At 43.0% G+C, this 24,619-nt stretch overlaps 1 long non-coding RNA gene across 2 annotated transcripts in view; it reads left to right on the top strand.

Moving 5' to 3' along the window:
- Positions 1-24,619, top strand: part of LOC111558555 — a 90,161-nt gene that overhangs the window by 23,086 nt on the left and 42,456 nt on the right. For both annotated transcript variants that reach the window (XR_006592507.1, XR_006592509.1), the window contains exons 2-3: positions 6,173-6,252; positions 24,336-24,423. This is a non-coding gene — a long non-coding RNA (uncharacterized LOC111558555). The remainder of the gene's footprint in view (positions 1-6,172; positions 6,253-24,335; positions 24,424-24,619) is intronic.

The raw sequence follows: 24,619 nt of genomic DNA on the forward strand, positions 1-24,619 counted from the left end.
CAGTTTCAAACTCCAGCGCTCCTTTGTTTTAGGGAGTGGCACTGTAAACCACCCCCCAAAACATGGTTTTAAAAATAGCCACTGCATTCACTTCCTGTTATGTATTTTACAAAATCTATACATGTCACTGCAGTAGCTTATATTGGTAGCTGCTAATAAGCATTTCAGTTTTCCCCAGAACATGGCATTTTAATTTTCTCTCATTAAACATCATCATCTACTAAAGTGAACCAGTTTATCTTTCATTCTTTTTTTTACTAACTCTCTTCCAAGAAAAAAGGTGATGTTGATTTTATTTTTAGTGTTCACTGAATTTTGTGCACAGTTTATCCACCTAAAAAGGCACTACACCCCTTCCTTACCCTGTTCACCCTGCCCCTCACTATCCAGAGGGGTAGCAAACACTGCCAGCCTGAACCCCTCGGAAAACTGTCTTCAGCTGAGAAGTGAACTGTCTTCAGCTGAGAACCCATTAAAGTTCTAGCTGTTCTGAATGCAAAAAAAAAAAAAAGTTGTGAAGAAATTTTAGGTTATTTCACATTAAGGTAGAAATTCTCTATAGACAGTTGTTAATTGACTCTAGATAGGGAAACTTGGAATGCCTTCATTCACTAGAAGAAAGTTATAGAGATGAAATTATTTATCATTATTAAATGAATTAAACCCTAGCTGTCTCTCTCATGCTGTTGAGTAAAAGAAATGGGCAGAGTTTTCAATACAGTTGATGTGGGCAGGGACAAGGCATTAAGTGTTTTTTAAAAGCACCAAGGTGATTCTAATGCACAGCCATGCAGAGACCCACCACTTCGACAAATGGGAGGCACACGGGAACTGGGCACGTTGCCTCTGAACACGCTGAGGGTTCCGTTACTGAGGGGTAGATGAAGTGGCCTGTATCACAAGGACACAGACCTGACTAAAGGTGGGAAAATAACTTTTTAAATTGAAGTATAATTGACATATCACATTATATTCATTTCAGGTATACAGCATAATGATTCAGGGTTCGTCTACATGGCAAAAAACACAATCACCACAATAAATCTAGGGGACATCTGTCAAGAAATTAAAGAATTTTTAATTTACTTAAATTTAAGCTGGAGGGTGCCTGGGTGGCTCAGTCGGTTAAGCGTCTGACTTCAGCTCAGGTCATGAGCTCACGGTTTGGGAGTTCGAGCCCTGCGTTGGGCTCTGTGCTCACAGTGCAGAGCTTGCTTGGGACTCTCTCCATCTCTCTCTCTCTCTCTCTCTCTCTCTCTCTCTCTCTCTCTCTGACCCTCCCCTTCTCTCTCTCTCTCTTTCAAAATAAATAAACTTAAAAAAATAAAGTTAAGCTGGAAAGGAGATATTCTAAAAAAAATCCACTGGATTACATAAAATGCACCCTCTTGTATATTTTTCCCCCTTTTTTATATAGGCTAACAAATCAAAAGTTGATGTTTCATTCATGATTAAAAAGTAAATTGGGGTCAGAATCAGGATTGTACTTTGCGGCCCTAGATGCCTTCGTTTCTTGCTGGACTTGAACTTTCTGCCTTCCTTGTGGCCCGATCTCTGTATCCAGATGGGGTTTAGCATGTGGGCAGGTGTGCGCATGTCTGAACCTGCCGTGGGAAGAGGAGTCCTCGGGAGCCGGGGGCTGTGCCGTCAGCCCGGTGTCTGTGCAAGGAGCCCTGCGCACTGCCTGCCCCGGGCAGACGTAGAGCAATTAAATGCAGGAATGAGACAGCTACCTCTTGAGGGGTTGGGAAGAATAAGTGACGAGCAATCGCGGAGAGAAGGGCCCTGGACACAGATTCTGACGATCTCAGCTGCGGTTCCACCTCTGCCGCTTAGTGGCGGGGTGACTGGGACCCCTGCTGAGTCTCATTTTTCACATCAACAAAAGGGGAGAGCTGTGCCCCATACTCTTCTCACGAGGTCATCACATGGATCGAGTGACACCATAAGAAACCTGACAGTTTGTGGATTAACAACTACTTAAAAAATACGCATGACGTGCTGTTGTCAGTGGCAAGAGAGACGGGCTTGGGGGCACCCGGGTGGCTCAGTCGGTGAAGCGTCTGACTCTTGAGTTCGGCTCAGGTCATGATCTCAAGGTGCTGGAACTGAGCCCCACGTCAGGCTTTGCACTGAGTGTGGAGCCTGCTTGGGATTCTCTCTCTCCCTCTCTCTCTGTCCATCCCCCACTCATGTTCTCTCTCTCTCTCTCTCAAAATAAATAAATAAAACATTAAAAAAAACCGGGCTTGGGACCAGAGGGTCTGGCTCTGATATCAGCCTGACCACTTATTTTGCTTCTGTGTACGTACATATCATTTGACTTCTCTGATCTCTAGACTAAGGATACTTATACCTGGTATGCTTACTTGAATGAAATTGCTCATTATATAAAAATAAAGTTACTTAGCATTTAACTGCACCAGGCATGAAGGGTACAGCCCCGAATACGACAACTTGGTCCTGCCTTGGTGGCACCGACAGCCCTGTGGAGAGTAGGGTGTATGTAAAACCACTTTGCAAATTGTAAAGGGGTAAGCAAACGTGTGGTATTATGGTTGTTGTTAATGTTACAAAAGAGGCAGGGCGTCCTAGAGAAACTTAAAAAATTAACCATGTATCTTGTTCTGTGGTTTCAAGCTTTCCTAATATGAGCAAACCCTCAGCAGTTTTTTAACTGGTGTTCAGAAAATATACGAGATCAATTTTAAAAAGTTGGTGTTAGGGGCGCCTGGGTGGCTCAGCCAGTTAAGTGTCTAAGTTTAGCTCAGGTCATGATCTCATAGCTCATGGGTTCGAGCCCCGTGTCGGGCTCTGTGCTGACAGCTGGGAGCCTGGGGCCTGCTTGGGATTCTGTCTCCCTCTCTCTCTGCCCCTCCCCCGCTCGTGTTCTGTCTCCCCGCCCCCCCCCCCCCCCCCCCCCCCCCCGGTCAAACATTAAAAAAAAGTTTTTTTAAGTTGGTCTCAGTTTGGGTTTCCATGTCCAGATGTCAAATATAAATGTGTAAACATTTAGCAGAGCATTTCAAATGTTTAAGAAAACATAGATATGACACCAAATCAGATTCTCTAACCGAATACTGTATATCATGAGGCCCTAAGAATTCCACTACGTTTTTCAGCTCACTGGGATACCCCATAAGGAATTCCTTGTCATTTTAGTAAATTTTATCGTGTCCTGATAGGCTGTGCCAGAAGTCACGCTGCTATGCCAATGCCCGGAAGAGTGTGGTGGACAATAGTTTACAAGGAGTGGGCCCATTATACTTGGTAGGAGTTTGTTTTAACTGATTTTAACTTAATTTAATGTCTAAATAAGGGCTAAAGTTCTGGTAAGATTTTGGCTTTTTAAAACATAATTCAAATTGTATTTATTTATTTTGGCTTTCAGTATATTGTCTTCCTAGTGACAGCATACAAAATTAGCTTTCTAATTCCGTTTGTTGTATCTTCAAGTAAATTTATGTGAAATGGTCTGGAATGAAAGGTGAGGGAGGGGCGCCTGGGTGGCTCAGTCTGTGAGCATTGGACTTTGGATCAGGTCTTGATCTCACAATGGTTCACGATTTTGAGCCTTGCATCAGCCTCTCTGCTGTCAGCCTGGAGCCTGCTTTGGATCCTCTGTCCCCACCCCTCTCTGCACCTCCCCCTTTTGCACTCTCTTTTTCTCTCAAAAATAAATAAACATTACAAATAAAATAGGGGCGCCTGGGTGGCTCAGTCGGTTAAGCGTCCGACTTCAGCTCAGGTCATGATCTCGCAGTTCATGTTGGGCTGTGTGCTGACAGCTCAGAGCCTGGAGCCTGCTTCGGATTCTGTGTCTCCCTCTCTCTCTGTCCCTCCCCCACTCGTACTCTGTCTCTCCCTCTCTCAAAAATAAATAAACGTTAAAAAATAAATAAAAAAGATAAAATAAAATGTGAAGGATTTGCATCAAACGGGCAACTTCTGTTTTATACGGTCTCCCTTTTACTCTTTCTTATTGATATTATTGTAACTGCAATAAAGAAATGTGCTGGCCTTTATAGAGGCAATCGGGTGAAGCTTTGTAACCATGGAAGGAACCCCTAAGTGGAGATGTTGAGCTCATGCTCTGAGACATAAATGAGGATGTGCAATTCCGGGTCCTGAGCACCTCCGCAGGAAGACGCAGGCAGGAAAGTAGAAACTAGAACAAAGCCCCAGTGAGCGGTCTGATTTGCTTGCCGCACCACTCGGGTGCCATTTCACACGGAAACTTCTTTGCACTTGGGGCAATGACGCTGCTCCTCCCCGGGGCAGCAGGAGATGAACTCTCCATTGAGGACGGCGTTAATCCATCCCAAGAAGAGGGTGTCGTGGGGCGCGGGTCTCCCTTTGGCACCAGTTCTGTCAGCTGTAGGGGATGACATTTGGCACCCATGTGCTGTGCTTGGCGACGTCCTTCAAAGCAAACCTTTTTAGCAATTTTCAAGTTAGCGAGCACATCATGCTCAAGTCCTGTCTGGTGCTTCGAAAAAGCATTGCCGTGTTTTGAATGCGGTATCTTTCGCACAGGGCTTATTTGGGGGTCATTCAGGGAATCAATGCTCAGAAACTCTATAAAATGCTTGGCGTTTTCATCTGGGCTTTAGAAGTCATTGGCCTGATACTCTCCTGTATAACATAAAGGTCTCGCAGCAGGAAGCTTCAAAGGCAACTGCTCACAAAGGAAAGAGGAGGGGGAAAAAAAAATCTTGTGAGACCGTGAGCAATTTTTCAACAATTCCTCCTTTAGCTGTAACCGTGATACATGTCGTTTAACTGAGTGGGGCAGTTAGAGGAGGAGAGGATAGTATTTTCCTGGCTCAGATTGGTTTTGGTTCTTTTTTTCAGCGTGTTTGTTGGTCACTTTCCCGCAAATTCTCTGATAAAGTAGTGGGGTTAAGACCTAACTAACCCCTGCTGATGTTTTGCTAAGGGGACTGTAAAGAAAGGCTCCTTGTAATTTTCTCTATCAGGCTGGGGGCCCTTGACTTACTGCTCTATCCCCAGCACAGGAGCACGTGGTGGGCACTTGATACATCCTGGTTGAGTAAATGAGTACAGATGTCCCCTGTGTCTAAATGGAAGATGTAGAAAAGGAGAAGAAAGTTATCAACTGCGCCTAAAGTGGGTGATTTGCATTTCTGAGGACCCGCAGACTTGGTACAATAACTAGGTTATTAGGCCTCCGACCTTCCCAACAATGAATACCCTCAGAGGTGTTTCTTCAGAGATGAAACTTGTAAGCAAATAACATTACAAAACTTTATGGAAACTCAGAGAAGGGAGCATGATGTATGTACGGGGGAGAAGATACATAACATGATTTTGAAGTCTGATGGGTTCACTGGATGAAGATGAGGAAGGTCATCATGGGTAGAGAAAACAATACACTGCAAAGGAAACACAGCATAAATGCACTTGACCTTTGGGGAGGGGAGGGTGCAGGAAAGGGTGGGTAGGAAATCAGGCCAGTAGTGTTGGCCCGTGAAGGACCATGCTATCAAACATGAACATCCTTTTCATACTAGGAAGAGAGTTGTAGGAGAGTTGTTGGAGGCAAGGACATATAATCAGATATTGAGTGATTTCTGTATAATCCCTAAGAGGGCTGGGAATGTGCTGCCACTCTGAGACGCGATGGCCAATGGACTTCGGTATCCCGGTTAACAAGAACAGATCATGTGGCCACACACAGGGAACTTATTAGCAATTCATTTGCCTCCATAGAGAGAAAGTATGTGACATAAAGGACATTATTTTATTTATTTATTTACTTCCTTAAAGTTTTCCTTATTTAGAGAGAGAGAAAGAAAGAGAGAGAGAATCCCAAGCAAGTCCCAAGCTGTCAGCATGAAGCCCAATGCTGGGCTTGAACCCACAAACTGTAAGATCATAACCTGAGCCAAAGTCGGACGCTTAACTGACAGAGCCACCCAGGCGCCCCAAAGGACATTATTTTAATAATGTTTGGTTTGGGGTGGAAACAGTCTTTTTGACTAAAGCGGAAAGACACATAATTGTGCAAGAAGACAGAGGTGCTGCCTTTGAAAGGCTTACGGTTTAGTTGGGAGATAGACTCGTAAGCAGTTCCTTACCAGACGCTGGTAGAAACGAGTGCAACAGTTTGTGAGAATCTTACTTCTGTGCTGTCCCCTTTCTTTAATAGGACGTAGGTGGCGATTTCTAGCTCTGCCACAGAAGACGTCCTGGCTTGAACCGCGTGAGCAGTTGTGAAGCTGGATCCAAGTAAGTTGGCAGGGAACTGATGGGCTGCATTTAGTGAGATGCAGGCAGTTCCTGGCGCTCTGTCTGGGTGGGCAGGTGGTGAAGGCTGGCTGGGCGGGAAGAATTGTATCTGCAGCTGGGAAAAATCTCCGCCCTGAAAACACCAAGGCCTGGATTCTTGACTTTATTCTGCTCTTACCCCTGTGGTTTTGGGAAATTCATTTCATTTTCTGGGCCTTCTTCATCTGTAAAACAGAAGGACTGACCTAGATGATTTCTGAAGTAAGTGGCGTTATTTACAATTTCATGAACTGCAAAAAAAATAAAATAAAATTCTTATCCACATCTAGGAGTGGAAACTGGGGGGCGTTTTCAGTAAACAAGTGGGGAATTCTTGGCTTCCAATCGAGGATGAACATCCAGGCATATTCTGTACATCTTATTAGAGAAAAAATCAAGGTGAGAAGGAAGAGGTTCTCCTTCCCCCAGTCTAGAAGTTCAGTATCTGAGGTCTATCAGGGTCTGAGATTGGAAGGCCGGTCCATCCTCAGTGTTGTGCGGATAGTTTCTTCTTACAACTGCCAGGACGGTGTCCTTCCTAACCTCCAGATGAAAAGGTGTCGGCTTTGGATCTTTACATTTAGGATTTTATTCAGCCACAATCCACACTCAGGAAGAATGTTGTTTGTAAGAGGGGGCTCCTCAGAGAATATAGCGAGTTTGGGTGTTGTTAGTTGCATGATTTGACTGAAAGGAGCAGTCTAATTTAGGCAGATAAAAGTATGGAACGGATATGTTCTTTTGATATGAGAGCTTTTAGGCCTTTCGGACCAAATAATTAAACCTAGAGGGGAGAAAGAATTAGGCGGCTAAGTGAAGAATGCAATGGCTAAGGATAGTTAATGCAAAATGGGGAGAGTAGAGACTGACATTTATGAGGGATGTCTCAGGAACTCACACCCTTAGCAGGACAAAGGGTGGGGGAGGGCACTATGGTAGATATCTGGTTGGTAGATGGGATGTCATTGAGACAATTACATCTAAAAGACTGAATTTCTTTCTTGGATAGGCCTCTAACTGGCCTACACATGAAATATAGAAAGGGAAATAAATATTAAATCAGGGGAATCAGACTAGATTAATCAGATTATTTTGTAGGGACCCAAGCCAATCCAAAATGGCGTCTAGCTCTAAGGTAAGAAAATGGTCTGCTTCTCTGTATCTCGAAGGATTTTGGGGTAGAAAACAGATTTATATTAAAAAGAACAACAGCAACAACAACAACAAACCATAAAGGAGTCATTGTTGTAGGCTCTAAACCCTACAAGGGACATTCGTGCCCACATTAACCTATCTTTGGTCTTCTTAATAAAGGGGTGGAGTTGGGGAGACTCATACACCAAGAGGGTTCTCTGGGAATTCTGCTTAAATAAATGATAGCTCATATTGTTGATAGTTGCTTGGAGACGAGTGGATGGGGGATTCCAAAGTCTTGGTTGAGGAGCCGGTAATAATGGATCTGTTCATGGAGTATCGTTGGAGAGTTCAATAGCATCAGGGTCCTTGTTCAAATCCGAGAGACTTTACCCTAAGAGTCCTCCGTGCATGGAACCTCCGTCTCTCTCCTCTGCATCCTGTTGTGAAGCAGTCAGCTCTTTCTGTGATGATATCTGCTGTTGCGGTTGGGTCATATCACTTCCATCATGTGGGGCTGGAGGAGATGTGGTGGCTGGAAGCCCTACCCAACCATGTTGCCTGCCTGGGTAAAATTATCATAATCCTGGGTTGGAATTCAACCTATGGCTTTCCTTACTTTTTCAAATAAATTTTAATGATTTATAGTGATTCAGCAGTGAGGAGGGGGGAGGGTATGATCTCTATTATGAAGAGCTTGAAGGACTCTTGTGCTGTGAGTCCTCAATCATTTCTGTTTGGGGAGCCTTTCTGTGGGACATTCATAGACTCAGAATGAAAAGAATTGAAATGAAAACTCTCTGAACAAAAATAAGCAAAGTTAGTGAAAAACTTAATTAAAATAATAACAAGGACTGTGTTTAAAAGCTGGGATAAACATAAATGGTATGGGAAAACTATTAGAGGGGTAACAGTATGTCAGGTTAAGGAAAACCAAAGAGGTCAGAGGTGAGACAGCGAAACCAGAGAATTGGAAAAATAACAAAATAAAAATATACACAGTTAAGAAGGATCAAGGTAGACAAACTAAGATGAAATTTAGAATATTGTGTCAGGAAAATCGTCTGGCAATGTACACATAGGTGTAGTATGTGATGATCCTTGGGCGAGTAGGGGTATAGTTTTTTAAAATTATTCATTTTGCTTATTTGTAATATGTGATTTCTCTGATATTACCTTATGCTGTATATGTAATGAAAATTGTAAGAAAAACTGCCCATGAAATACATGAAATTAAAATAAGCAGACCGTATAGAAATAAAAAGGCAGTGAGATTAGTCCATATGGTAAAAACTAAGACAAAGAAAACAGAGAAAATAAATATTTCGCAAAACAGTACAAAGCAGAAATTAAAAGATTAAGAAAATGTACTAACACATATAAGTATTTACAAAATTTAAGAGAATAGGCTATTTTATTTATTAATTTATATATTTTTTAATGTTTTTATTTATTTTTGCAACAGAGAGAGAGCATGAGCAGGGGAGGGGCAGAGAGAGAGGGAGACACAGAATCGGAAGCAGGCTCCAGGCTCCGAGCTGTCAGCACGGAGCCCGATGCGGGGCTTGAACCCACAGACTGTGAGATCATGACCTGAGCCGAAGTTGGACGCTTAACCGACTGAGCCGCCCAGGCGCCCCAGAGAATAGGCTATTTTAAAAGAACAAAATTAAAAGGCCTAAATAAGTCTTGGGTTCAGTGCTCATTTTTACGGGCTAAGCTGAGGCCCCCCCCCCGGCTTGAGGTCCCGACCTGTCCTCAGCAGGGCGGCCTAAGGACAAAGGGCAAAGCTCTGGCCTCTCCAGCTCACCTCGTGGTAAGGGTCTTGCCTCCTGTCTCCCACTAAAAATGTCCAGCACATGGTGTGGCAGAATCAAATTCCCCTTCCTCCACGCACGCGTGATAAAGCAAATGGGAGGGAGGAAGGCACACTCGCAGTTTCTGAAGAACGCCTTGAACACGGCCGTTACGCGTTTGCCGTCTTTCTTCACTGTCTTGGCAGTGTTTGCGACTGCATTCAACCGCCCATGCAGCACGTGGGGTCTGACACTGAGCTGTACCCGGCCCAAGAGAAGGAAGAAGGGGTAAGAGAATGGATTTGTGCTGGGCGTCTATTCTGGACCGGGCATGGCATGAGGAATATTGCTGTGCTCTTTCCTTTGGTCTTGACCATCTCACGAGGCAAATCTTTTAATGCCAGTTTCGAGAGTGATGAAGCAGAGGCGGACAGGGGTCGTGTAATTTCCTCAAGGCTACCTCCAGTAGTGGAAGTCTGACCGTAAGGTCCTTAGAACTTCTACCATGCCACCCTGGGAACATGCTCTTCAGTAGGGCGACTCCACGTTCCTTTCTAGAGTAGAGAGGAAGCCAGTTCAGAGGGTCAGAACACATCCAGAACACTGCCACACCCTGGCAGTCCCGGGGCAGTCCCGAGGGCAAGGCTGACGGGCCCCGAATGACTCAGCTCTTTGCCTGCCGGTGAGGAGAAGGGTCTCCACTCGTGGGAGAGGAGCCGGGAGCCTAGAAATCAGGCTGGCGGTGGTTCTCAAAGGGTGGCCTCCAAACCAGCAGCACCGACATCGCTTGTGAGCCTGTCAACAGAGCAGAGTCTCAGGTCCCACCCTGATCTACTGAATCGGAGTATCTGGGAATGGGCATAGGATACCGAACAAGCTCTTCGGGTGATTTTTAAGCACAAGAAAGTTCACGAACCCTTGCTGTCGGGAGACCAAGGAGTTGCATGTGGAGTTCGGGGACGGGCTAAGGGAGCTTCCATGTTGGGGGGAGAGGATGGCAGGTGGATAAGACTCTGAGCTAGTCAACAGTATGAGAGATGCGGTTCTGGTGAGCAGAATGGGAAACAGGTGTGGGGTGGTGGGGACAGGTGCGGGGGCAGGCAATGGCCTGTAGTCAAGACCAAGTCTGAGCTCATGTCAGTCAGCAACAGCTATCCGCATCCTGACCCCGAGCCTCACTTCCTCAGGCTTACGTGTGCTAGTGGGTCTGAGTCACCTATCCCATGAGGGAGCTGCAAGGCTGCAAAGCAAATTAATATAAGTGTGTATGCCTGACATATAGTCAGTGCTCAGAAGATAGTACTTGAACTTGGATTTAAATGGGGAGCTGAATGGAGGGGGCAGAGAGTGAGGGGGACAGTAGTCGCGTTGACTCTCATGGTGACCCTGGCTCACTCAGGCAACCCTTGTGGTCCAAATGTTCCGCTCTGGCATCCACGCAGCTGGAAGTTCCCTGGAAAGGTGAGTTCTCAACTTGGACTTATTTGAACAATGAAGCAGATACTTTGCCTGTCTTCTGTTGAGGCAAGAGCTAAGTACATCCCTCAAAAGACAAAAGGGATAGGTTTTCTCCGAGTTATAAATTTTGTGCAGTGCGGAGGGTAGAAAAGTGGATCGTGCAGCCCGAGCTAGCGGGGAGCGCCGTGGCGTAATGAAAAGCATCCGGCATTCACAGGGAAAAGACCTGGAGTTGAATCAGCCCTGGTCTGTAACCTAGCTGGGTGACCTTAGCAAGTTATCGAGTTTTTCTGAATTGTAGCTTCTTCATTTCCAAAGGGGGATGATTCTCCACCTCTGGGTATTGGGAGGATTGGAGAAAAATGTAGGTGAAAACATCCATAATGGTGCCAGGCACATGACAGCCGATAAGAAATATTTTCTGGGGCGCCTGAGTGGCTCAGTTGGTTAAGCGTCCTACTCTTGATTTCGGCTCAGGTCATGATCTCACGGTTTGTGGGTTCAACCCCCACATCGGGTTCTGCAGTGACGGTGTGTAGCCTGCTTGGGATTTTCTCTCTCCCTTTCTCTGCCCCTCCCCTGCTTGCTCTCTTTCTCTCTCAAAAAATAAATCAATAAATAAACTAAAAAAAATATTAAAAATTTTTTTGGAACGTTTATTTATTTTTGAGAGAGAGAGAGAGAGAGAGAGAGAGAGAGAGAGAGAGAGAACGAACAAGAAAGGGAGGGGCAGAGAGAGAGGGAGACACAGAATCTGAAGCAGGCTCCAGGCTCCGAGCTGTCAGCACAGAACCTGAGGCAGAGCTTGAACCCACGAACTGCGAGCGAGATCATGACCTGAGCCGAAGATGGACACTCAAATGACTGAGCCACCCAGGTGCCCCTAAAAACAATTATTAAAAAAAAAGACATCTTTTTTGAATTTCAATTCTATACCTAGCCTTTGCCCTGAATAAAGCCGAGGAAGTGACCCGGCTTGTGCACCTGAGCAATGCCACCTCCTCAGGGTGTGGTAACATGGACCCTCTTGAGAAAGCCTTGTCTGTAATGACCCGTTACATGTTTACGCGATACAATTCCTTTGCCCTCGGATATTTTACCTTGCCCAGCCTTTACTGGGCGGGAAGGGTATTTGCCAAGCCGATTGGTCAGCTTCTCTGTGCCACATAGGACGTTCTGGGCAGCGTCCCTTTCTCCCGCCCGCGTTCCAGGGTCAGGACATCCCTTCCCCTTGCCTACTCTCTTGTGTTTGGAGACCTTCGAGCTGGGAGTGGGGTCTTTTTCTGGCCAACGTGAATAAGACTAAGACAAGAAGCAGCTGGAAGACATCATCGTTTCATGGACACTGATTTTATTGTAAGGGTGGGGGGGCAGCTGCAAATGGGGGACAGTTTTAGTTTCTGTGACAGTGTCCTCTAGAGGCATCGTGAGAGAGAGAAATCGAACAATTGGTCTGCTCTCTTGCCCCAGGCTCCGTCATTTGCCTTTTACTTTCTGTATTTTCATACTGGAGTCTGAAAAGCAGAGGACCCACACAATCAGCAACAGATGTCCTCGCGTAATCTACACGGTACATGACTTCAGTTAGCATGCAAATTGTCATCCTAGGGCGGTTCCAGGGGACTGCTGGAAAGGCAGCAGGCCTGCTTTGCAAAATAGAGAGAGGGCATGATTAAAATGTCTGGATCCAATCATATGTTTAATTACAATCGCTTTTTTATCTCAACTACAATGACTGGTAGCTATTATGACACAATATTGAAAACGTGTATGACGCATGGTGGCACTTGGAAGGCTGATAGGTGGTCTGTGTTTGATCAAAATGATCAAAGCTCCTTGCTATGGAGAGCCCCCTCTCCTTCTGCCTCGTCTGATCCACTTAGACGAGCAAAATATGATTTATAGGAGACAGTTTATGTGATTTTCAGTCCCCGAGAGCAAGGGCATAATTTTTCCACTACCATTTCCCTTAGAAACGATGGGAGCTTGACAATTGCTTATAAACGCACAGTAACAGACGCTACTCCATGGTTGTCTACAAGGCCTCTCTCATGCTTCAGCTTTAATTTACTCTCCGTTCAAACACTGTTGAATTTTATTACTGGTATAATAAAAAAAAAAGACAAAAAAAAATCATAGAAGCCCTGAGAAGAGAAAGTCTTGATTATTGCATTCTACTCATACATCCAGATTGTATTTGGGGGAGTTTAGATAAACTAAAAGTGAATTTTTCACAATATGATATGTAGTGAAGTTGAACTACTTGGTTGATGTAAAGACCGAATTTCATCGCGTAAACTTATGGCAGTGGCATCAGCTAACACTGCTGTCGTGTCCATTTTATTATTTTTTTTTAATTTTTTTTTCCCAACGTTTATTTATTTTTGGGACAGAGAGAGACAAAGCATGAACAGGGGAGGGGCAGAGAGAGAGGGAGACACAGAATCGGAAACAGGCTCCAGGCTCTGAGCCATCAGCCCAGAGCCCGACGCGGGACTTGAACTCACGGACCGCGAGATCATGACCTGGCTGAAGTCGGACGCTTAACCGACTGCGCCACCCAGGCGCCCCTGTCGTGTCCATTTTAAGAACAAATGTATATTGTTTGTTTTGTTTGTGTTGTTCTGGAAGGCAGAGAAATAGGGAGCTAAGACCGACTTGGTCGGCCTGTCTCATCATGGGTATTTTAAACATGTAACCAGCAGTATGGGGAGAACTAAGTTTGCCAACACCTTGATGGAAAAATCTAATTTGGACTAAATTTGATCAGATACAATTCTTTTACATATTTCACAGCTGGGTAGCAGTGTATTTTTCACATCTCAAAGTCTTTCGGTGAGGACTTCATATAAAATTTGGGTTGTGGTTTCATATATACTTGCCCCTCTACTTTGGGGGTGACCTTGTTCTCCTTTTACATTGGTTACTGTTGTACAAAGAAAACAAAAATATCCTTAACTAGCAATAAGAAATTGAATTAAGGATTTATGGTGCTGTTGCCCTCCCTGTGCGGGGGCGCTGTGTGGGGCTTCAGCTGATTAAGGCTTGAATTCTGCCCTCAAGGACTTTATAGCTTTAGTGCAAGTTCTACAGTGAGTCACATGAAGAAGCAAAGATAAAGAGATGGAGAGAAAGACAGATAAAGAGAGAGACTGGAAGTTGGACAGGGAGGGAGGGAAAAAGCTTGGGCAGGAGGATAGGCAGAAAGAATGAAATGGCTAGAATCGTCTAATCCTTTATCAGCTATGTCCTGCTAATACAGGGTCCCAAGGAAGGGGAGGGGGGACATTCCAAGGAAGAGCACACTGTTTACTGCCGTAAGGCCTTGGCTCTAAGCTGTTTTGTTCAAATTCCAGCCACGATTGGCCGAGATGCACCCGGGTGAATCACAAACACTGCTTTTGTATCTGTGACTTAAGGTTTACCCTAAAAACAGGCTGAATGACCTATTTAGCTCTTACCTTAGTTCAGCCCTTTAAATCCTGTATCAACAACTAACTCTTACTGAGTTTTTATGGAGTGCCGGGCATCCCACTAAGCCTTTAATGGGTGTTTTCTCATGTAGTCCTCACAAAACTCCTCTTTGAGGTAAATACCATTCTGTCCAATGGTTCAGGTGAAACAAGGGAGACACAGAGAAACCAAGTGACTTACCCATGGTTAGAGCTCAAGCAGTCAACATTCAGAACCTGAGTGTTTAACCACTGTACTGAATCTAAGTTGGGACCAATGGTGAGGGCATAAACCCAAGGAGTTTGAAAAACTTAACAGGAGAAAAAGATGTCTACCCTATACAGTCTTACCATACTCATGCCACTGAAACTCTGTGTGTTGATACAATGAACCAGGGTGCCTGGCTGGCTTAGCTGTTAGAGCATAGGACTCTCGATCTCAGGGTCGTGAGGTCAAGTCCCACACTGGGTGTCGACCTTACTTAAAAAAATACAATGAACCAATTTTATTCTAGTCTTGGTTCACATCCAATATTGCTCTCCCGTTTGGGAGAAGGATGGAGGTGGGGGGGGGGGTGAGATGCTCTTTATCTGTGACTCTGGAGTTTCCATGAGTCCATTAGCAGCACAAGCCATGTCAATGTTCCAAGCATAATGAGAAAAATATCTTTTCACCTTGAGGTTCATCTAGAACCTTTCTCAAAAGGAAGCCTAAATATCTTCTTGGCTGAAATAACTAAAAAGCATTTAATTTAGTTCACATATTTTTCATTACAGAGAGAGAGAGAGAGAGAGCAAGTGATCATGAGTGGGGGAGAGGGGCAGAGGGAGAAACAGAATCTTAAGCAGATTCCATGCTCAGCGTGGGCCCCAACATGGACTCATCCCACGATCCCGGGATCATGACCTGAGCAGAAAGCAAGAGTCGGACACTCAACCAACTGAGCCACCTGGGAGCCCCTAGTTTGCATTTTAAAAATGAGAACATACTATAAAATCAAAGTGCCACGAACTGGGTGGCTGTCATCAACAGAAATTTATTCTCTCACAGTTCTGGGGGCCGGAAGTCTGAAATGAAAATGTTACCAGGGTCATCCTCCCTCTAAAGGCTCCAGGAAGAATCCTTTCTTGCCTTTTCCAGCTTCTGATGGCTCCAGGCATTCCTGGCTTATGGCTACGTGACTCCAATATATCCCTTGTCTTCCCGTGGTCTTCCTCTGTGTGTATGTGTGTATATGTCTATCTTTCATAAAGACACTTGTCATTGGATTTAAGGCCCACTTGGATAATACAGGGTAATCTCATTTCGAGGTCCTTAATTTAATTTTGTCTGCAAGGACCCTTTTTCCAAATAAGGTCATATTCACAGTCTCCAGGGGTCAGGACATGAACATATCTTTTTTGGGGCCACCGTTCAATCCACTACAATCATCTTCCCTACACAGGCTACCTTGAAGAAGGATTATGCTCAACAACTGTAAGATACAGCAAATGTTTAAATATATTACACGTGTAATTTTTAACATAAGGAATGGTTCAAGAAAACGCCTGTTCAGGGACTAAGAAAGATGTTGGCATTTCTCTACATTCAAAGACCCTGGATTTGAGACCCGGGCCACTGCTTGTCAGTTGCAGGCTGGTCTCTCCTCTGGCTCAGGCTCAGCTCCTTCCTCGGTCATAGGAGCTGCTGGCTTTGGATGGCAGGAGGACAAAATAGCATGTGACTCACTTTGCAAACTGAGGAGTGATTCACAAATATGGGCAGAGGAGTTTGATGCTGTGAGAGGGGAGTGACAACTTGCAGAGTGGTTCACTTTTGGGGGAGCATACTGCAAAGATGCTTCCAAGTCCGTGAAACCATCCAGGTTTGTATTATGCCACTCGAGTTAACAACACTTTTGGTATGAAGCAAATGACATCGAGGTGGGAGGATTTCTTCATAATGTGCATGGACACGTACACTATCAAAGAACATCTAATGGTAAGATGTTGGATAATGAAAAGACTATTTCTCCTGCAGTCCTTGGCACATACTTTTGGCCTCAGAACATAGCTCTAGAGAGAGAATTGTAGTAAAAAAAAAAAGAGGAAGCAGCAGGTAACTAAAGCACAACAGACTTAAGGGAGGGCAGAATTTTGGGTAAGCAGCTGTAACTGCGACGTTTTTATCACTGACTGTAAAATCATGCATGGGAGAAATTTCAATTCATAGAGGTCATCTTTAAATGAAAGCGTAAGAGCAGATTGTTAAAGACATTTGTTTCGATGGTGCCTCATCAGCTGTTAAAAAATCTTTTGAATGACTATTTTATCTTACAAACGTTAAGTATTCTTTGTAGACAGGAACTGTCTGTTAAAGTAATATTTGACATCTTAGTGAATCAAACATACTTTACAATGAAAGGCTGACATCTGTTTACTATATAAAAAAGAGTGCTGTGTATTTTTACTGGAAGATTTTTCCTTTAATAAGGCAGCCAAAAGTCATCTACACATACCAAACCAATTTACAGCCAAAACCTGTTGAATACCAACACAGCATCATGGATGCTTAGAAACCCACTCCTACTACCCGCCCCCACCCCCAGTTTTTCCCTGGTTTGGTATTGGATTTGTATAGGAAATTTCTTTTTTCTTTTCTTTTCTTTTTTTCTTTTCTTTTCTTTTCTTTTCTTTTCTTTTCTTTTCTCTTCTCTCCTCTCCTCTCCTCTCCTCTCCTCTCCTCTCCTCTCCTCTCCTCTCCTCTCCTCTCCTCTCCTCTCCTCTCCTCTCCTCTCCTCTCCTCTCCTCTCCTCTCCTCTCCTCTCCTCTCCTCGAGGGAAAGGATATAATAACAATAAAAAGGCCTGGGTTAATTGTTGATTTGGGGAGCTTCCGTCTTTTCGGTTCTCTCAAATTTGACTCCCTTACATTGGCAGTAGATCTCCCTTATTTAAGGAGAGCAAATTGCAGCTGAGCCCTTATTTTCCAACGTGTGTAGTAGCAAACAAAGTCTGTACGTTTGGCCATTGCCATCTGAGATCTGTGTAAGTCACTACAATTAGGAAGAGATCAGACAGAAGGCAGTCAACTTGGTAAAGAGTTTAAATCTGTGTGTAATCTCATACAGGTGCTGCTTCCTGTGCTCTGGAAAATCCCTCATCACAAAACAGGCTAACTGAGCCACACCTGGGTTTAAGCAGAACATCTGGACCTACTCTTTCCTACTCACTCATGTTCTTCAAATCTTCCCTAAACAAATGGCGCTTTAGCACAAGTCTGACACCAGAGATTTGTAAGCCCTAGGTGCCCTGCCAAATCCAGTTTGATACAAAACACAGCTACCCTTCTTGAATCAAATACATTACAGATATGATACCCCAGTCATATATTTCAATTAGTCAAGCCTCAAGTAATTTATGGAGGTCATTTCCACCATCAGTAATACATTTCGTAATGGCATTAACAATTAAACAGGGAATTTGGGGGAAGGTTGAAATCCGATGTCTATTAAATGCATGAGCAGTCATTGGTCAGATGCCCTTTGTTTTCTAGTCATATAACCATTGGCTGAGAAAGTTCTGAAAATTAAAGATGTGTGTAGATATAATTAATGGAATGCCAGCGGCTCTCAGTTTCCTGAAGAGAAAGCACATATCTGTTAAACTCCTAAATGCCTAACTTTTGCTTAATGAAACCTCTTAATTTTTAGATGTACAATTCTGGGAGAGCTTTGTAATTAATTAATGACTACGTGTTACAGGTATACTCTGAACCTAGCGTTATGCTGGCATAGCTGCACTTACGAGAGATCGACGAACTATCAGGAAACCATCAATGTAATTTGTGTGGCCTTACGCATGGCCTTTTAGTAAGTGTTTTATGTGGAATTTTGGCATTTCAGTTTAGGTGGATGCCAGGGAACAGAAAAAGTCAGCATGAAGAATGAATGGTATGGAGTAGGTATGCGTTTTATGGCTCCCATAAAATATGCAGGAACGATGGGATTCTATGTGGGAGATCATTAATATATGTGTACATTTTAGGTAAACACATCTAAATATATCTTCCAGTGTTAACATTTTGAATTGCTAACCAGCTCACAATAGAAAATTTATGACACTTTCAGTGCTGTTTTGTTTTTTGTTTGAATTCCTTGGATTCACTTGGTATTAGTCCAGCTCACCATCTCTGAGAGAACTTAGGGATTGAGAGCAAGGTGGGATATGGAGTGGGTGATGGAGGGAGAGGGGCAGGCACCTGTCACCCATACCAACAGGTGATAATCCAGAAGGCAGGCTCTGGAGTGTTCAGAAAGCAATCTCAGCTCTAAGGGGGGTATTCTAGTTTAGCAGATAGCTCTGACACACCAAAATAGACCTTATATTCCCAAAGGGTCAGAATTGAGAGACTCCCTAGTGTATCCTTTGGATTTCAGGGAACTTGGGTCTGATCCGGGTGCTCCCAAGGAAGGGGTAATGGGAAGACCTCCTGGATGATCAGGTACCTCTGCCTTGACTTGGTATTGATGTGACTTGGCAATGGATTGAACTTAAGCGCCTCTTGGTAGTGGGGCCTGGTCATTCAAATAATGGAAACTCTTGAGTTTTCCAAAAGTTCTCTGCAGCATGGTTTGTTTTTGTTTGGGTGGATGTATGCTTATGGTATTGGATGTGTGAACTAAACACACACTTGGTTTTGAGAAATCTCAAGCTGGTAGTTTTTGTAAAAACTTACTTTGCTTTCAAAGTAATTGAAATTGATCTCTCTGATCCTCGAATTTTGTGATGGGCATGGGTGAGCACCTGCATCAAAGTTTAAGTTTTCTTGTGTCAATTTCTTGCATCTAGAAGTGAAGGACAATTAGTAATGGAAAGACTTACAGACAGCATGGGAAGTGGGGGAGAAGAGTAAAGGTTTTTATCCAGAAAAAGGCAGGCATGCGTACTCAAAAATGGAAGCTGAAGTGTTCTGGAACATTGGCATAAAGATGGCTTTTATAAAATTCCCAAGAAATGTAAAGGATTGGAAAAAGAAGTTGATGCCCAAATCTAATGATCTGGGGAGAAATGGTTCTCCAAGAGGAAGATGTGGTGCAATACAGACATTGGATACCCATCCTAAAATTGTGTGAGGGTCAAAGAAATTGTGGCAGGCAGGAACCAATTCTGAAACACATACCTAATGGAGAATCTATGGGAGCTTCCAAAGGGATAAAGAGAGCAAGCGGAGAAACCCAGGTTATAAATAACAGAGGCAACACATTATCTCAGAGGTAGGAAATGAGTTTTATGGAGGCAGAGAGCATGGCAGGAAATATTTGATTTCCCAGCTCTGGCACATGGCTTGGCACAAAGTAGGTAATCAGTGTTTCAAAAGGAGCAAAGCCGTAAAGGTATAAAAATTAGCCAAAATGAGCAAGGATGAGAAAGTATTTGTTAGACAATAAGAGCAGAGGAAAAAAGATAATTTTCTGAATTAAAAAATAACCCACGAAAGATGACACACGTTAGCCCTTTTATGAATAAAATTGAGGGAGGAGATGGTGATCCTAAAATATTTTCTTGGAAGAACATCTTTGCAAGTCTCAGGTCCCGTATTCGAATCAAAACATACCCGCTTAAACACAAGATGAGATTAAATGGCCCCACCAAATACTGTAGTTCAGGAACAAAAAGAGAAAAAGCTGAAGGTCATTCAGCTCTGTGACTGACAGCTACATTCCACATAGTGTGACCACTACCCAAGAGGAAGGGGCTCTTCATATCTGCTCTCTCACTACAGAATAGTAGCTGGTCGATTTCAAGTCTGTTGAATACCTAAATTATTTTGGTAAAGGCCCAGTGCTTTCCCTTTGCACCTACTTCCTAAAAATTATATATATATATAATATTGATTTATATATATATTATATTTATATTTATATTATATATTTGTATATATGTATATGTATATATATCTATCTCTACTTTTACATCTGTATCTCTATCGGGATTTTTTCCCTACGTTAGATCCAAGTGAGAAATGCCGCCTTTTTCAGTGACGCTCTATACCTCCAGGTGCTGTCAATAAATAATTTATGGATGGGACAAATATGGAAGAATCTGATTGGTCAAGAGAGCCTGAGCTTTGTAGACCTTTAGTGAAATACTTGGAAATCATTCACCAGCGTCTTTGTTCAGGAGTCAAAGCAGGAAAAAAAGCCTGACCTGGAACCGTAGGGAAATCTAGTGTTTACTGAAAGGGTTGATCTATTGGTGTCAGGAAGACCAAAACGTTCAGGATTTTGGTCTTTATTCCTTCACAAGCCATGCAGGAGGCTGCCTGAGAAACTTTCCTCCCTGATGCGGCTGCTGGAGGTTCACACCTGCAGGTCGGCTGAGGGGCCGCCTTTCCGTGCTGGATCCAATAAAGAGATCAACCTCTTCACTTTCCCTGAGAGTCTTTAGAAGAACACAGGTTGATCTCAGGGCTATTTTTTTTTTTAACGTTTTTGTTAAATCTCTAAGGTTGAGGTTGATTAACTTTTAAATTAAACCACACTCTGAAATGAAGTTTAAAATGTCTTAACCTTCGAATAGGAACGGAATTCTCACCAGTCGTTATTAGAACTCACTGACGTTACAAATTTGTGGACGGATGTTATCCATTAAGGTGAAAGCAGAAAGGGGCTATAAAGTTGAACTCAGAAGGCTAAGTGCTTTACCTTCGGGGAAGCATATATAAAAACCTGTCCTGAACCGTATATAGAGTAATAGTTAAAGCTCTGAGCACCTGGTTCTTAACTGGTCAGGCAAAGTCATATAAAATACTGACATACCTTCTACTTACTGTTATTTTGATCTTTAGGCAGGTTACTATTTTTATTATACATGCTTAGGAATTTAGCTCCAGCGATCAGTCAACCCAGAGGGCATTTACTGAATACTAAACCATGCGCCAGTATAAACCCAAGATAAAGTTTTAAGTCAGGACTAGGTTTCTCAGGACTTGCCTTGGTCTAATTCCTGGACTGGTGGAAACAATGCTTACCTTCCGTAGTTCTTAACACCCTTTTGCAGTGATTTGACGAATTGGCATTTTTCAGAGAGTTCAAAACCTGCAAGGTGCTGCATGCCCGGCTTAGTTAACTGAGCTGGTTGGAAATACGGCGCTAATGAGGCCAAGGTTCAGTTCCCATATGGCCCCGGTTGTTTTGAAGGCTAACACTGCCTAGCTTCTTGATTTCCCAACAATGGCCATGTTCAAAAGGAGGACCACTTGAGAGAGGATGGGGCTCACAGAAAATTCTTTATTGCCCCTGGAAGAATAATTTAAAGTCCATGAACTGTGTTGAATTAATTCAGTAGTGTCACCTCTGTCAACAAATATCATTTTCACTAAGGTGGCTTGTACAAATAGGAGAGAGTGGAAACCAAGAGGATTATTCTAAAAATCAAATTTCTGTGTGTGTATCGAAATGTATGGAAAACAATAGCTAATTTTTATTGAGCATTTTCTACCTCTCCACTAGTGTTCTAACATTTTTATAGGTATTAACTTATTCAGTCTTCATAATAGTCCTTTGAAGTAGGTACTTTTTAATAGCCCTATTCTATTCACAAGGAAATTGAAGCAAAGAGGCCTTAATCAATTTGCCCCAAGGTCACACAGGCAGGTTGTTGATTCCAGAGCTCCTGTATTAACCACTACCCTCAACACAGGCACTGTCTAGAGAGGAAATCCCCTAGCTTGCTGATTAGCTCCAAAACAGACAAGGGGTGCCGGGGTGGCTCAGTTGGTTAAGTGTCTGACTCTTGATTTCTGCTCAGGTCATGATCTCATGGTTCCTGGGGTGGAGCCCTGAGCCCATTGTCGGCTAGTGCTGATAGCGTGGAGCCTGCTTGAGGTTCTCTCTCTCTCTCTCTCTCTCTCTTTATCTCTCTCAAAATAAATAAACATTAATAAAGTAAATAAAATAGACAAGAGCTATCAAAGGACTAACTCCCAGTTCACTGGTGAATGATAGCTACATAATTGATTATTGCTAGACCAAAAACTTCACCAATGAACTAAACTTAGTCTATGAAATTTTCATCCTTTCAACACTCATCATACCTTAAACTAAGACAACCTACATTTGAGTGTTTCTTTATAAATGTTCTTAAGCATGTTTTAAAAATTGTTCTGAATTAAAAGCTGTCTTTTTTATGCATTCAATAAAGCACCATATAAGATACTGTGAAAAATTGACCTAGACATTCAAAATCAAAGTGAAAGACTTCATCGTCCTCTGTTATCTTCTTCTCATTAACCTCACAAACAAATGCAAGTTTCCCTTATGGAAGAAAGCCTCTTGTTGGTCTGTTCACATCCAAATGTCCTTACTTTTAAGCTTGACTTCTGAAACTCATGTTCATTTCTTATTCAACTGCAATATACCTGCTTGCTCTCTTCTACTGAAATAAGTCCTTTAAACATTGTGAGTCGTCTCTTGTAAGTTAACTCTGTCTTCACTTGATTCTTTTGTGTTGCCTGCCTTCTTCATCTTGTTTGATCTCGCTCCCCAAGTCAGCCTTCACATTCATTATGCTATGTCCTTCTATGCCTTCTGAGTTTCTCCTACCTCTCCGGTCTGGTTCACTCACTCAGCACATGCATTGCCTTAAGTTCTTGTCCTTAGCCCTCTCCTCTTCTCGTCCTCTGCTTTCCTCCCGGGTGATCTCATTTCTATCCATGCACTCAACAGTGACTGCTGCTTGGGAGATGCCAAAAATCTAATCTGTGCAGTCTTGACTTCTCTTCCAAGCACCAGACCTATTTTTCCATCTCCTTGCTAGTTATTTTTCTTCTGGTTGGCCTACCAATATTTCAAACTTAATTTGTCCAAACTGTGTCCCTGCCTCCAAACTATCCTCAAACTTATGCCTTACCAAACTGGAAATCTGACTTATCCTTGGCTTTTCCCTGTCCCTTATTCCCTACTTTCAAGGGCTTTCCAAGTCTTGTGTCTGTTTCTAAAAGCTTTTTGAAATCCGTGTTTTCCAATTCTATTTCTATGGTAATAATTGAGACTTTTCAACAATTACTGAGCACCTACTATGTGTCAGGCATTGGGCAAAGGCTACAAAATAGCTGCCCTCCAACCCAAGAGAGGGGACAGAAGGAAGCAAGTTACTGTGTGACAAGTGTTACAATGGAAGGAAGCATGCACAATGTGTTCTGTGAATGCAGAAGTGGGAGGACAGTGTGCTATTAGCACAGAGAATGAAATTGGCAAACATGTTGGAGTTATTTGCCTGTACACAGCAAATTGCCTCTTTCTGAGCACCAAATAAATACTTAATTACATAAGCAGTGTTTCCTTAACCTGTTTTGCCATTAGCAGAGAAGTTTTTCTCTTTTTCTTTTTTTAACTATATTTATTGTTCAACGTGTGATCTGCCTCTCCCTTTTGGTGGGGGTAGTTTGAGTGTTGTGAAAGTCTGCCTGTTCTGTGGAATGTGACCTACCTGAAATTTAAGAATCTCCCCGTGATTTCGTATCAGTGATAGTAAAATACAGGAAATTCCATCAAAAAAGAACCACTCAAAATTGTCGCTGTTGCTCTTACTAGAACCAGAAATGAAAGAAGCATGTCACAACATTGAAAATGTCTTTTTAATACTATTTTTTGTTTAAAAACCATTTAGAAACTTAATTTACTTAGTAGGGGAAGTCTAATTTATTAGCTCAAAATTTGATATTTAATCTGAATATTCTTACGTTTGGGGTTTTGCATTATTAAAATCATTATTGTACATCAAATTGGTTAAATACTGGCAATTTTATATGGCTCCACCTAAGACATTGGTAACTTTTTTTTTTCTCCCAGTTATTGGGATTAGTAGAATTGAGAGTGTGGTTCTTTTTTTTTTTTTTTTTTTTAATTTTTTTTTTCAATGTTTATTTATTTTTTTTGGGACAGAGAGAGACAGAGCATGAATGGGGGAGGGGCAGAGAGAGAGGGAGACACAGAATCGGAAACAGGCCCCAGGCTCTGAGCCATCAGCTCAGAGCGCAACGCGGGGCTCGAACTCACGGACCGCGAGATCGTGACCTGGCTGAAGTCGGACGCTTAACCGACTGCGCCACCCAGGCGCCCCAGAGAGTGTGGTTCTTAAGGTAATCAAGGAGAGGTCATCTTTATGCGTCATTCATCAACATTTTAAATTCTTATTTGATTCCCATGATTTTCTTATTCCAGTGGAGATTCCTGAATATTCAATACTTTATGACATGAATATATTTTGGGGAAGGATGGTCTTAACAAAGCACCATTTAGAAGATCTCGGGTAAGTAGTTCTTGAATTTGGAGCTCCTTGAGATAGCTATGGATGTCAGAGGTGGGAAGACCTATGTCTCTCTGTTTACAGACAAAGCATCTAAGTATCAGGGAAGTTAACTTATGTAACCCTATGCAGTTAATGATTCATAGAGCTAGGACTAGAGCTCTTTATGTTTGCAGCAACTAAGGATATATTCAAGAGT

Source organism: Felis catus, chromosome F2, assembly GCF_018350175.1.
Source record: "Felis catus isolate Fca126 chromosome F2, F.catus_Fca126_mat1.0, whole genome shotgun sequence".
Taxonomy (NCBI): Eukaryota; Metazoa; Chordata; class Mammalia; order Carnivora; family Felidae; genus Felis; species Felis catus.